Here is a 14,995-nt window from a genome sequence, read left to right on the forward strand (position 1 = left end):
AGCCATAAAGTGTCATATTGGCCCTTTTAACCCCAAAAGGCCATGCATGTGGAGAAAGGTGGGAACTTTACGTGTCCAAATAGTGTTAGGGGTTAGATCTGAGGTTGTAAGTGTTGGGTTTTGAGCAATCTAACACTCCTACAATGTACATGCAACCCTAGAAACCTTGGATCTATGTTTTCTCTAAAATACACGCAAATAAGAATTTCCAAGGTTTACATCCTAACCAGCATGGCATAAGGAACTTGAATCATAAAATTACTAGTAGAATGGCATACCTTTTGATAGTGATTGATTGCTTGGAGTTTGAGAGCCTAGCACCAATAGTGTGGATGCCTCAAATGGAAATCACAAATCACCACAAACTTGGAAAACTCTTGAGAGAATAATGCACACTCTTGAAATTGGCCACCCTTAGTTCTCACACACAACTAGTGCCATTTCATGTGCCAAAGACTCCTTTATATATGGTGGTGGATTAGGGTTACATCCATGTAAACCCTAATACCCATGACTCTTCCTTTCCATAGAATCCATGGGTTAAAAGCTCTATGGACTATCCATGGACTTCCATCCAAGCCTAGCCTATTCCAAGTGAACATTAGCCCACTCCATATATAAACATAAGAGTTCATTTTTGATTAGATACTTTTGATCACTAAATTAATTCCAAATTAATTCTAGATCAATACTAATCAAATAATATGATTTCATATTAATATATTAGAACTTATAATATATTAATAAATCATAACTATACTATTGTCAAAAGACTATCCAAATTGTTGTGGTGAAGTGCAACCCAAATGGACCATGTCGGGTCAGGTCAAGTGCATCTCAAATATTGTTATGGACTTAGACACCTTATCCAACATTCTCCCACTTGGATAAGTCTAATAACTATATTTTCAGATATGACTTCAGGAACTAACCGGCAATCGTAGATCTTAAAACTCTGTTGACTATGAAGCGCCATTTTAGATAAGTGATCATATAATCCTTTGCTCTCATGATATCAGCCAGAAAAATACATGGAACGTCGTACTTATTGTCCAACAGTTTGTTTCCCGATTTCCGATTCGTTTGACATAGAACTAAACTGAACACATCAATTTGGTTCTGGTCGGGCCCGACACATGGGTCAAAACAAAATCATCGAGGGGCCCAGATATCGCTTATAATCCTCCAAGGACTAAAAGGAACAGATAAATTTCGACTCATATGCTTGTACTACTACCACCAATAACATCTTTCAATAAATCCCAAACCCTACGAGTATGGATATAATATATATATATATATATATATATATATATATATATATATATATATATATATATATTGAGTTATATGCAATACAACCCTACGAGAATATTTCTACAATTTATTATGGTATCAAGCCTTCCTCTCTAGAGGCTTTGTACAGTACCCTAAAATCACCGCCATCACCACTCATCGTTTTTTGTTTTTTTTCTGGCAGTGGTCTCCTGTTCCTATCTCACCCATACATCAGACATTCTTGTGATCATCTCCTTAGGCTATTGTCTCTTACTTTTATTTCTTTTATTTTTCAATTTCCCTTCATTGTCAGTCATGTCGACCTCTGCTGTCTCATCCACCTCTGTTCCAACTTCACATCAGCTTGTTTACGCTATTACAAATGTCTATTCATAGTTTAGTTTCAAATTAACAGCTGATGGGTCGAAATATAAAGTTTGGTTTCGTATTTTTCTTGATATGTGTAAAGGTGTAAAAGTCATCGGTCACATCACAGGAAAATCAAAACCTTCCAGTGATGATGATGAAGGTTGGGAGTCAATAGACTCTCGTGTCAAAACTTGGTTCTATACTATTTGTGACCCGAATCTCGTTCAGATAATTTCTAGTAATGATTGCATTGCCAAAGACCTTTGGGACAAACTTCATGAATTTTTTTGAATAACAAAATGTCTAGAATGCTACAATTACAAGATCAGTTTCATAATACCAAAAAGGGCGCTTTGTCCATTGCTGATTTTTGTCACTCTTTAAAAAATCTTGTTGATGTTTTGTCTGATGTTGACTCTCCCATTACTGAAATCGAGTTAATCATGCAAATCCTTCGTTAGTTACCTCAATCGTATCATAATATTGTTGATGTTGAAACAAATACCAAACCCTTTTCATCATTTGTTGAGGCTAAATATATGCTTCTTTTACATGATTCGCGAGATGAAAATATTGACCCATCTCTTGATCATTCGTCTTCATCTCAATTCGCTCTTTTTTATGCATCCAATAACTCTGGAAAAAATAAAAATAGAAACAATGGTAAAGGTATTTCCAAAGGGGGGGGGGGTTAATTCTAGTAGCTCCACTACTTCTAACTCTTTTTTAGGTAATCAAGAAATGGACAACAATATGTAGGAGTACTTGGCAATGGTCAAGCCTATTTTAGAAATCTTCAAACTCCACTTGTTGCTATCCCTAACAGCCTTGCTCATGGTTTTGGAGAGCTCTCCAATGGGTCAAATGTAAATTTCATGGACATGTTGCCATGCTTCAAGCCGACCTCCAATATATACCACCACAACCCTTCTCGACCCATTCACAATAGCCCTTTGCTACCTCTATTCTGAATTAGGAACCTCAAAATGGCTCTATGATATATAACACAAATCAGAATTTGGTCAACCCTTCAATTCACCACACCCTCCTTTGGTGGTCATGCTACTACCCAGTATGGTCCTCCTGAATATACCGACCTTGCATCCGTCTTTTAGTCGATGTCAATGCAACAACCTCCAGACAACAACTTCTACATGGACTTCGATGCAAGCTCACATATGTCTTTCAATCAAGGTTGAAGAGTGTTTAAAATTGTATTTGAATCAAATGAATCAATAAAAACAAAAAAGAACACCGAGATCTAAATAAGATTTGTTTAGCTCAGTATATCGTCTAAAAGAGTACAAAGGTATTCAAGTACAAAGAATATCATGAGAGTGTTCTTTCCCCTAGCACCTAAGTACTTACCCTATTTATAGGATACATATCAGACCAAAAAATATAAGGACTTGACCATACAAAGTGAAACTAGTAAACACCATGTAAATAAATAACATAATGAAAGTACTTAACTTTCGCTATTTACATACTCGAAACCTAAAGACATAACTTTCGACTACTCACTACAACTTTTGACTCTACAATCTTCCCCTTAGTAAGAATAATAGAAGAAATGTCAGATTGTTTAGATGATTGTTAGTTATAGATGTAATTTTACCTGCTAAGTTTTATTCAATATGACATCAAAAATGGTTTTTGAGATCATTTGACTATACTTTGTGGAATCTAGTTAAGTTTCATTTGATTACAAGTAAACACACAATTGTCATATGTCTCGATAATTTTTAGAAAAAGATGGACATGTTTTTGTCAGACGTCTCTATAACCTAAACTATATATGAATGCATATGTGCATATTTGCATATATGCATAAATACATATATGTACACAAGTGTATATTCGCACAAATTTGTATATGAATGTATCTGCATAAATGTGTATGTGTATATATGTGTGCACATGTGCATAAATGCATATGTGCACATTTGTATATTTGTACATGTGTATATCTGGATAATTTGCATAAATACATAAATGCATTTATGTACACATTCACATATTTACATTAATAAATATATGAATATATGTGCATAAACATGTATGCATATATCTGTAGTCATGTGTACATGTGTATATCTACATATGTGCATAAATGCATATGTGCACATGTATATATGACACTTTGTTTTTTAAACATGTTTGTTATATGTACTTGCATATGTGCATATTTATATCTGTATATGTACATATGTATTTTTTAATGTTCTTGAATATCCATTTTTATTAATTTTTATGAATGTTTTTATTTTGTAGGTTTGGTGAATTTATCGAGGAAAACAAAGGGAAGAATGGTAAACTGAGTAAAATATGACAGTCAAAGATAAAAATAAAAAAGGAAGACACTTCTAATTGTTGTATTATTCTTTTTTTTTTATCTTTTTTATACCTTATGGTTGTATGACATTTGGTGTTATGAAATACAAAAAATTTATATGTACTTTAAAAAAAGGAATGAAAATTTTGATTTTTTGAATGTTGTTGAATATGAACACATGAATCTTTGGATATATATATATATATATATATATATATATATATATATATATATATATATATATATATATATATATATATAGAGAGAGAGAGAGAGAGAGCTAGGTTCAAATGTTCCTAGCAACTATTGTGTTCCTAAATGCACCAATGAGAATTCAAGAAATAATAAATAATTAAATAAATCATTTAAGGGTATTTTGGACCTTTTGTACTTTTAATTAAGGAATCATTTAATTGAAATCAAACTATTAAGGAAATAAAATAAATATATTTGACCTAATCTCTCTCTCTCTTTATTCGTCATCTCCTTCTTATAAACCTAGCCCACCGTGCTCCCATGGTATTCTCCCATCGTCGACTAATGTCCAACCCCATTGAAATCGATTGTGGCTTATTTCCCCAACCAATCAGAATTTTAGGGCTTTTTCCAACCTGTTTTTTGTTTGATCGGGAAAAAGGGAAAAGGCACACAACGAGGCGATGAAAGATACACGAAGGAAAGCATGAGGCAGAATCATTGGGGGAAAAGGACTTCGATATGTGCATTCTGATCGAGAAGGAGGACCACGGTTGAGAACGACCACAAGGTCGATCAATGGTCCAGTGGCTGAATTCGCGAGGAGGGGCGAGCAACACAAGAGGCCGCCGCCTCTTGTCTTTCATCGGGAAGAGAAATTGCTGCCTCTCGGTGTTTGGAGGATGAAGCGAGGGCTGCAGGGGCTGATTGACTAGAAGTATCAATCAACGAGGAAACCATTCCCCTTTCTTATTTGTGCGAAAAATCAAGAAACTTGGGGTTACTCAATCTGTTCTTGAATCACCAGTTAACAAGGAGATGCTGGTAAGTTTACATGAACTTTATTGATCTTTGATTAAGTTTTTTGAGTTAGGTTTTTGTAAATTTTTAATTTTTTCAGAAATTTGAGACACCATTCTTTGATGGCAGAGAACTTGTAGCTGGAAGTATTGATGATTCAATCTATGTTTATGATGTTGAAGCAAACAGACTTTCCCTTAGAATTCAAGCACATACGGTAATAGTGTACCCATTTTAGCAATAATTAATCTTGATTTTACAATCAGGTTGTTGGTTGAGAGTGCATATCATTTTTGGCTGAAGTGAATGTGATTTATTTATTTTGTAAAACCTAAATACTTGTTCATGGACGACTTGTTGTGGATCTTGATTGATTTGTTATGAATTGGTTGGATTATTTATTAGAGTAACATCGGTTGTTACATGATGCAGTCAGATGTAAACAATGTGTGCTTTGCTGATGAAGCCAACCATCGAATATATTCTGGGAGTGACGACAATTTGTGTAAGGTAATAAGAAACAGTTGTTTGTAGTTGGAAATCCTTTTTTAATTTTTTTATAAATGGATGGGGAAATAGTGATATAAGATGGATTTTATTTATATATAGGTTTGGGACAGTAGATGCTTGAGATCAAAAGGAAAACCTGCTGGAATCCTGAGTGGGCATCTGGAAGGAATTACATTTCTTGACAGCCATGGAGATGGTCGGTATTTCATTTCATATATATTCTGTTAGAATTAAATGGTAATTGCACTTCAGATTATATGATTCGATTAGAATTTGTTTTTTTTTGTTTTATGCTTTTTTTTTGCTTTTTTTGTAATAGATGTTTCTCTTGATATGCCACTTATTCTGACAGACTATGATATCATGACAATTATTCTCATAATATGATTTCATGATTCGGGGAATACTTGATCAACTGACTTGAGTATTACATTATGTCAGAATAAATTAAAAGTCTTTAATGTCTAACACATTCTTTTAGAATTTATAGTTTATTCTTTTAGAATATACTGAAAGTTATAATATTTTAAAGTTGATTGTGTTTTTTTTATTTAGGTTTTGAAGGTGTTGACATTGATGTGGAAAATGAAGAAAACAAGGAGAATGAGAGTATTCTAGCAGAATGTTGTTATTTTTTAATAATTTTATTCATTTTTGTTGATATTCTTTTAGAATATGTATAATTATATTAAAATGTATAAGGCTTTTAGGTTGTAAGAATATGTATGAATTTGTATTTAAGTTCGATGTATAAGAATATATTAGAATGTTGTTATTTTTCAACCTCAGATTCAATAATATTGTTATTTTTCAATAATATTCTAATAGAATAAAATTCTGAAAGAACATCATTCTAACAAAAAAAATATTCTGACAGAATAAAATCGATTATTTTTACAAATTACGTTAGAATTAAAATTGAATTAATTAAAAAATTCAGATTTTTAAAATTAGGAGAATTAATTATCCCTAAAAATCCGAAAATTTCCTTTTATAATTGTAGTTAATTGTCCAAAATACCCTTTTGTTAAAATTTGTGTACTTATATGGTACATGCTATCACATTGTAATATCATAGACCCTCAGATCATGACATTTGATTATATTCCATCCGATGGTCCAGATCTGTGCATTCTGGCATACAATAGTTAGTAGAAACAAAATAACATATATATATATATATATATATATATATATATATATATATATATATATATATATATATATATATATATATAAAATAGTAAAAACTAAAATATGCAAACATCTTAATAGAATAAAATGTTACTATAAAATGTCATTGGTTGAAATATATATATATATATATATATATATATATATATATATATATATATATATATATGAAGTTTTATTGAGATCACTAAGTATTTTGAGATCATTAAGATTAGTTTTTCAAACATCTTAATAGAATAAAATGTTACTAAAATATGCAAACATCTTAATAGAATAAAACATCTTTATATATATATATATATATATATATATATATATATATATATATATATATATATATATATATATATATATATATATAAAGTTTTATTGAAATCACTAAGTATTTTGAGATCATTAAGATGAGTTTTTCAATCATTGTTTTAAGGTTTATTCTTTATAAAAAAAATTAAAATACCATAATTCTTATTTTTTTTTAACTTTTTTCCATACTGATGTAAAAAAAACTAGTAAAATACAAAGCTCATTCAAAAAAATTCATCATGTTTTAGAGCTCATTTCACTTGATTTTTTTTTTAGAATTTTAAGGAATCACCTTCTACAACAGTTTTTTAACATATTAAGAAGTTTTGCACATTTACTTTAATGTGTATAACCTTATAAAAAGCATTTGTTTTTTATGCATATAGCGTAAAATGTGCACCATATGTACATCACTTGAAAAAACTTTTTTTTTTGAATTTTTTTAACAAGTCACCTGACAGAATTAGCTAATTAAGAAGTTTTTTAAATATCTAGAAAAATTTAAAAATATACATATATACACAAACTCAAATATGCATGTATATATATTTTGTAATGTACACATATACAAAATTTTGTTTATACACATAACAACAACATCAATAAAACCATTAATTTAATTCTAAATATAAGAAATATCATTCGGAAAAAAGTATTTTATAATGTGCACATAAGAACATATGAAAACATGCACTTATACATATATGCATATTAATGTATATACAAAACATCTTAATAGGTTAAAATATTATAGAAAGTAATTCGTTGAAAAAGAATTCAAAAAAACGTTTTTATGGTGCATATTTTACGTTTTATATATATATATATATATATATATATATATATATATATATATATATATATATATATATATATATATATATATATATATATATATATATATATATGGAAAGTGGTTAAAAAAATTACATATTTATAATTATTTTTTTCTATATAATATAAGCTTTAAAACAAAGGTTAAAAAAATAATCTTAACAATCTAAAAAAAAAAAATCTCAATGGATCTTCCCCTACATATTATATAATCTATATAAGGTTTCAAGTTTTTGTTATATTCTGTCGTAAACTTCTTATCCCCAAAATTTCATTCATATTAATTAAATTGGCTTCAACTAAGCAGAAATAATAATATTATTAGTATGATTATAACAGCCTGAATATACGATAAAATCAATTAATTTATTTTACACGACAAACCTTACGCTAAACGAATGTCAATTTATTTGATTCCTTGCTTTTTTGACTTCATATTAAATGTCAATACTACGTTTTCACGGAGCTAAGAAACTTCTAATTCTTTTTGCCTAAAAGTAGGATCCTTTGTACACTAAGAGCCAAAAGATGATATTTACATCTATTTTTTCTTAAAAAAAATTATGAAATAATCAAAGAGACCATGAAACGTTTATAATATACTTATAAATAAGACAAACGATGTTTAGATTTTAAAAATAAATTAAACGGAAACAGTATTACTTACTTTCGAGTTTCTTTTTATGTGTATCATTGTTTTTTCATATAAAAACATATATTTTTAGTTGACTAAATGCCTTTGCCTACAACATTTTCGAGTAGAGGTACACTTTTGGAAGATTAGATATAGATCTTTATAACTTAGATGCCGATTTTTTCTTTCTAATGCTAAGTTATATAATATTTATTATTCTATAGATGAAAGTGTTTAATATCTGAAATGGTGCTTGGATAAGGGGGATTTCAAGGTATAAAGAGGACAAGATAAAACATGTGCTAGTAGTTGCTTCCTTGTAGATTCCTACCAGAGAAAAGAAAATTCTAAACAAGGGGTTTTTTTTTTGAACCGCGAAAAAAGAATTTTTTTTTTCATTTAAATTCTAACAAAGAGCTAGTATATTATAGAAGACCATTTATCCAATTAAAAGGTCTCCCGAATTTCGTGGTCTATTAATTGAAAATTAAAGTTACTTGAACCTCATCCGCAATACACGAGCACCCTTCCACCTTGCTTTTGTGAATAATTGAATTACTGTATCTAAACTTTTGACTTTTGGATGGGGTTTTGACCTGTTTGACGTAATTCCTTTATACCTAAACTTTTGTGATTTTGATCTCACATGTTTGATAAAATTTATTATATAGGTTGCTTAGCGGACGCATAATTTCTCAGTAGGGATGCACGAGAAAAGTTAGGGGTTGCACGATAGTAGAAAAAATAAAATTTTTAAATTTTTTCCACTGCGGCCCGAAAAGTGAGGGGTTGCCGGTGTCACCGGTGACCCCCATAAATCCGCCCCTGCTTACATATACTACAAAGAGTATGTCCATTACATTCTGTAGGCAACTTTGCAAAGCGTGTGGTGGTCATCATATCCTCTATCTTCTTCTTCCGCACACCCATCTCATTTATCAACTTCGTAGATAAATTTACCATAATACCTCTCTCTTGTATCTATTCTTAATCCTCAATAAACCTAACAATACTTTAGTTGTGGCATTAGATAAACTTGGACGAGGGATAGAAAGATCATATGGACAAGCTATAATGTATGTTCCAGATGATCTTGTGTCTTCATATATTGTTATCTGCCACCAGTTAACATTTTTAATTGTATTACGAGACATCAAATGTGCGCTTTAGTTTGAATATTAGTAAATAATATATGTTTTATAAAATCCATAAAAAATCATGACAAATGCATGTCATCTTATTTATGACTGATGCTTTAATGTAACATCTGCAGATTCGGGCTAGTCAATTAAGATATAATAAGCGTTAAAAATGATTTTTTTTATAGATGATTATCTAGTATAAATAATCTTAACCAAAATAATAGTTTGGGTTAACAATTGTAATCTATTTGACGTAATAAAGAAATTATTTGAAGATTATATGTTTCATGATTATTATAATATAATAAAATAGGAAAAATCAGTCGAATCGTCCGTAAATCGTATAAATAAGTGCGCCAAAACATATATATATATATATATATATATATATATATATATATATATATATATATATATATATATATATATATATATATATATATATATATATATATATATAGGAAGTATACGCCGTCCCGATCCCGAAAATATGAATTTCGTCGAAATCCGAATCCGTATGAATTAGATATGATTTTTATAAGATATAAAAGTCAGCCGCGCACAACGAATGTATGACGTAAAAAGCAACGAAGAGAATGGTTGACTTTTAGCTAATGCGACCAAAATGAAAATCGTAGTACTCCTTAAAATAGGAATTTTGAGAAAAAGAATGCCAAAAACGGAGTCCGTACGAGAGAGTTATGATTTTAGCAAAATTATTTAATTTTATAAAAATATTGACAAAAAAATAAATTCAAAATTAGCCGACGGAGTCTAAACGAAAGTTGTAGATCTTGTCGATAGCTATGCGTGGATGACAACCACAGACTATTCTAGACAGTCTGTCGGAACACTAGCAGGCTCGCAACCTGTAGGTGTTGTGAACGAGACGTTCACCCGGTGTACTCTAAAAACCCATTGACATGTATTACGAGTGGACTCTCGAAAATAATACTGTCAATAAACAAGATAAACCCTGGCGACTATAGACTTAGTGCCTGTTATATAAACCCTGGCGACTATGGACTTAGTGCCTGTTATATAAACCCTTGCGACGATGGACTTCGTGCCTATTCCTTAGGACAATCCTTAGGAATAAATAATGAGGAGTAGATGATTCATAGAGAAGAAACTTAAGAATAAAGAAGATAACGGGGATGAGTAAATTGGTTAATTGTTTGATGATGAAACATAATAACTATATTATTGTGGGTTGAAAACCCTATGTACTCACCAGGTTTCCCAACCTGACCCACTCAGTTTATTTGTATCACATGTGTCGATATGAAGCTACATTACACCGAGAGATTAAGGAGATGTAGATCACTAGTGTAAATGAATGTAAGGTCTGTTTATGCTTATGTTTTTGTATTGACAATGACATCCTAAAGTTTTAAAATGAATAAAATACATTTATTAGGAAATGCTTTGATAACATATTTATCATGTTTTTTTCGGGAACAAATTCCGCAACACTTTTCTTTAAAATGTTACTCTGATTTTAAAATAAGCATAAATAAATTTTTTAAAATGACCGTGAATTTGGGGATGTCATAGTTGGTATCAGAGCATTAGTTTAAGCGAACTAGGAATTTTAGGAAATTTCTACACTTAAACTTCGAATGCTAAGCGATGATTGTGAGATGAGTGTCTGCTATATTTAGGATGTATGCCTGAATAGACACGAGCACTAGCTTATTTTAGGAAAGATGCAACCCTAGAAACCTTGGATCTATGTTTTATCTAAGATACATGCAAAATTGATTTTTCCAAGGTTCATAACCTAACTAGCATAACATGGGGAACTTGTAATGTAAAATCTAGTAGAATAACATACCTTTGTTGTTGCTTGAATTCCTTAAGCACTTTGTGAGCCTACCACCCCAAATGTAATGCCTCAAATGTTTCACACAACACCACAACTCTTGGAATAACTTGAGAGAAGAATACTCTTGCTCAAAATCAGCTAGCCCTTACTTGTGTATGTCTATGTCGCCGATTTTGCTTGCCAATGGAGTCTTTATATAGTGTGTCACAAGTAGGGTTACACCATGTAAACCCTAATTGACATGGCTTTTCATTTCCTCCATGATCCATGTGTTTTAACCTCCATGGAACATCCATGGAGCACCCTATGGGTTTTAGCCCAATCCAATGAACCATGGATCAATAGCCCACTATATAAGAATGGATGATTTACACAATCAATCCCCATATATTTAATTAGTCTCTTTTTTATCACAAAATTAATTCCAAATTAATTATTGATAAATACTAATTAAATAATATGATTTCATATTAATATATTATAACTTATAATATATTAACAAATCATAAGTTTCATTTTTCTCATTTTGTCTATCCAATTATCATGATGCCATGCAACCCAAATGGACCATGCCAAACCGGTTCAAGTACATACCAGAAATAGTTATGGACTTAGACACCTTATCCAACAGTAGGACTCATGAGAGAAGAACACTCTTGCTCAAAATCGTCTAGCCCTCACTTGTGTATGTCTATGTCGCCGATTTTGCTTGCCAATGGAGTCTTTATATAGTGTGTCACAAGTAGGGTTACACCATGTAAACCCTAATTGACATGGCTTTCATTTCCTCCATGATCCATGGGTTTTAACCTCCATGGAGCATCCACGGAGCACCCTATGGGTTTTAGCCCAATCCAATGAACCATGGATCAATAGCCCACTATATAAGAATGGATGATTTACACAATCAATCCCCATATATTTAATTAGTCTCCTTTTGATCACAAAATTAATTCCAAATAATTTCTTGATCAATAATAATTAAAATAATATGATTTCATATTAATATATTATAACTTATAATATATTAACAAATCATAAGTGTCCTTTTTCTCATTTTGTCTATCCAATTATCATGATGTCATGCAACCCAAATGGACCATGCCAAACCGGGTCAAGTACATACCAGAAATAGTTATGGACTTAGACACCTTATCCAATAGTCTCCCACTTGGATAAGTCTAATAACTATAGCTGCAAATATGACTTCATGAACCGATCAGAAATCGTAGCTCTTTCAAAGTCTCGCGGAACTAAGATGACCTGCCATTTAAGATAAGTGATCATATAATCCTCTGCTCTCAAGATATCAGCCGGACAAATACATGGAACAATGTCGTACTTATTGTCCAACAGTTTGTTTCGCGATTTCCGATTTGTTTGACATAGAACTTAATTGAACTCATCAATTTAGTTCTGACCAGTCCCGGTACATAGGTCAAAACTAAATCATCGAGGGGCCCAGATATCGCTTTTAATCCTCCAAGGACTAAAAGGAACAGATAAACTTCGACTCATATGTTTGTTCTACTACTTGTTGAATCATACACAAAGGCACGTTTTATAAAATCGAGTTACCAATGCGTTTTCGTACAATCAATGTATAACCAACTCATATCTCTAGGTTTGAAGACTTATATGATATTACCGTCTCACAATCACTCGAGATAAATTCCATGAAGTGATACAAGTGAGCGTGGGTTGAATCCAATACTCGAATCCCTATTCCAGGAGTACTCATGAACACTTTAGCCCCTTTGTCCCAGACAAACTACAGACCCTTTCATGACAGTCATGCCTCATTACCTACTTCCAAAGTATGATTAACTGTGGATGGTTTGAATAATATGATATACCATAACATAATTATTCTGGAAGTCAAAACATGCAAAAGTTTAAATGACAGTAAACGATTGACAGAAAATAGTAACACTTTACTTATAAATAAATAACAACTTTTATTTAATCATCAAATGTCAATTACACTTTACAAATTTCAAAAACTATCTAATTTCCAAAACTAATATCATCCTTCAGCCCAATGCGCCTCGCATGCTATAAATGCTTAACCCTACTCAGTCCCTTCGTGAGGGGATCTGCTGGGTTCTCATATGATGATACCCTCTTTGCCACGAGGAGTCCTTCTATTCGATGTCTAATGAAATGGTATTTTCTGTCAATGTGTCTGGATCTCCCGTGATCCCTTGGTTCCTTGGCTAAGGCAACTGCACTTTCACTATCGTAAAAAATCTCCATAGGCTCCTTTATAGCTGGTACAACTCCAAGGTCTCTAATGAAGTTCTTCAGCCATATCGCCTCCTTCCCCGCCTCACTTGCTGCTATGTACTCTGATTCGCAAGTTGAATCAACCACTGTCTCCTGCTTGGAAGTTTTACAAGTAATTGCTCCTCCATTTAAGGTAAAGACCCAGCCTGACTGAGAGCGGAAATTATCCCTATAAGTGTTAAAGCTAGCATCACTATACCCCACTACTCTCAAGTCATCACTCCCATCGAGGGTAAGGACCCAGTCCTTAGTCCTCCGCAGGTACTTGAGAATGTTCTTTACCGCAGTCCAGTTAGCCTTGCCAGGGTTCCCCTGATATCTGTTGACCATTCTCAAAGCAAATCCCACATCAGGACGAGTACAAGTCATAGCATACATGATCAAGCCTACAGCGGAAGCATACGGTACTCGAATCATCTCAGATATCTCAGCCTCTGTACTCGGGCTCTGAGTCTTACTCAGTCTGGCGTTACTCTGGATCGGTAACTCCCCTTTCTTGGAATCCTGCATGCTGAACCTATTCGGCACCTTATCCAAGTAGGTACTTTGGCTAAGTCCAATTAGTCTCTTACTCCTGTCTCTCAAAATCCTTATCCCTAGGATATAGGCAGCTTCTCCAAGGTCCTTCATAGCAAAACACTTCCCAAGCCAGGACTTCACCTCCTGCAGAGTTGGGATGTCATTTCCTATGAGTAGTATGTCATCCACATAAAATACCAAAAAGCTAACTATACTCCCACTAGCCTTGACGTATACACAGGACTCATCTTCGCTCCTCGAAAAGCCAAAATCTTTGACTTTCTCATCGAAACAAAGATTTCATCTGTGACGTGCTTGTTTCAACCCATAGATGGATTTCTCAAGCTTATACACTCTATTAGGGTACTCTGCATTGACAAAACCCTCTCGCTGACTCATGTAAACATCCTCAGCCAACTTTCCATTAAGGAAAGCGGTTTTGAAATCCATTTGCCATATTTCATAATCATGAAATGCAGCAATGGCTAGCATTACCCTAATAGACTTAATCTTCGCTACTGGTGAGAAGGTCTCATCATAGTCAACTCCCGGAGTTTGAGAAAAACCCTTCGCCACCAGTCGCGCCTTATAAGTGTATACATTCCCATCCATGTCGGTCTTCTTCTTGAAGATCCATTTGCACCCGACTGTCTTACGACCTAGTACATTGTCAACCAAGTTCCAAACTTGATTGTCATACATGGACTGTATCTCGCTGTCCATAGCCTATTTCCATTTAGCAGACTCGGGGCCTGCCATGGCTTCCC

The sequence above is a fragment of the Lactuca virosa genome, chromosome 6, assembly GCF_052849685.1.
Source record: "Lactuca virosa cultivar CGN04683 chromosome 6, Lactuca_virosa_CGN04683_v6, whole genome shotgun sequence".
Taxonomy (NCBI): Eukaryota; Viridiplantae; Streptophyta; class Magnoliopsida; order Asterales; family Asteraceae; genus Lactuca; species Lactuca virosa.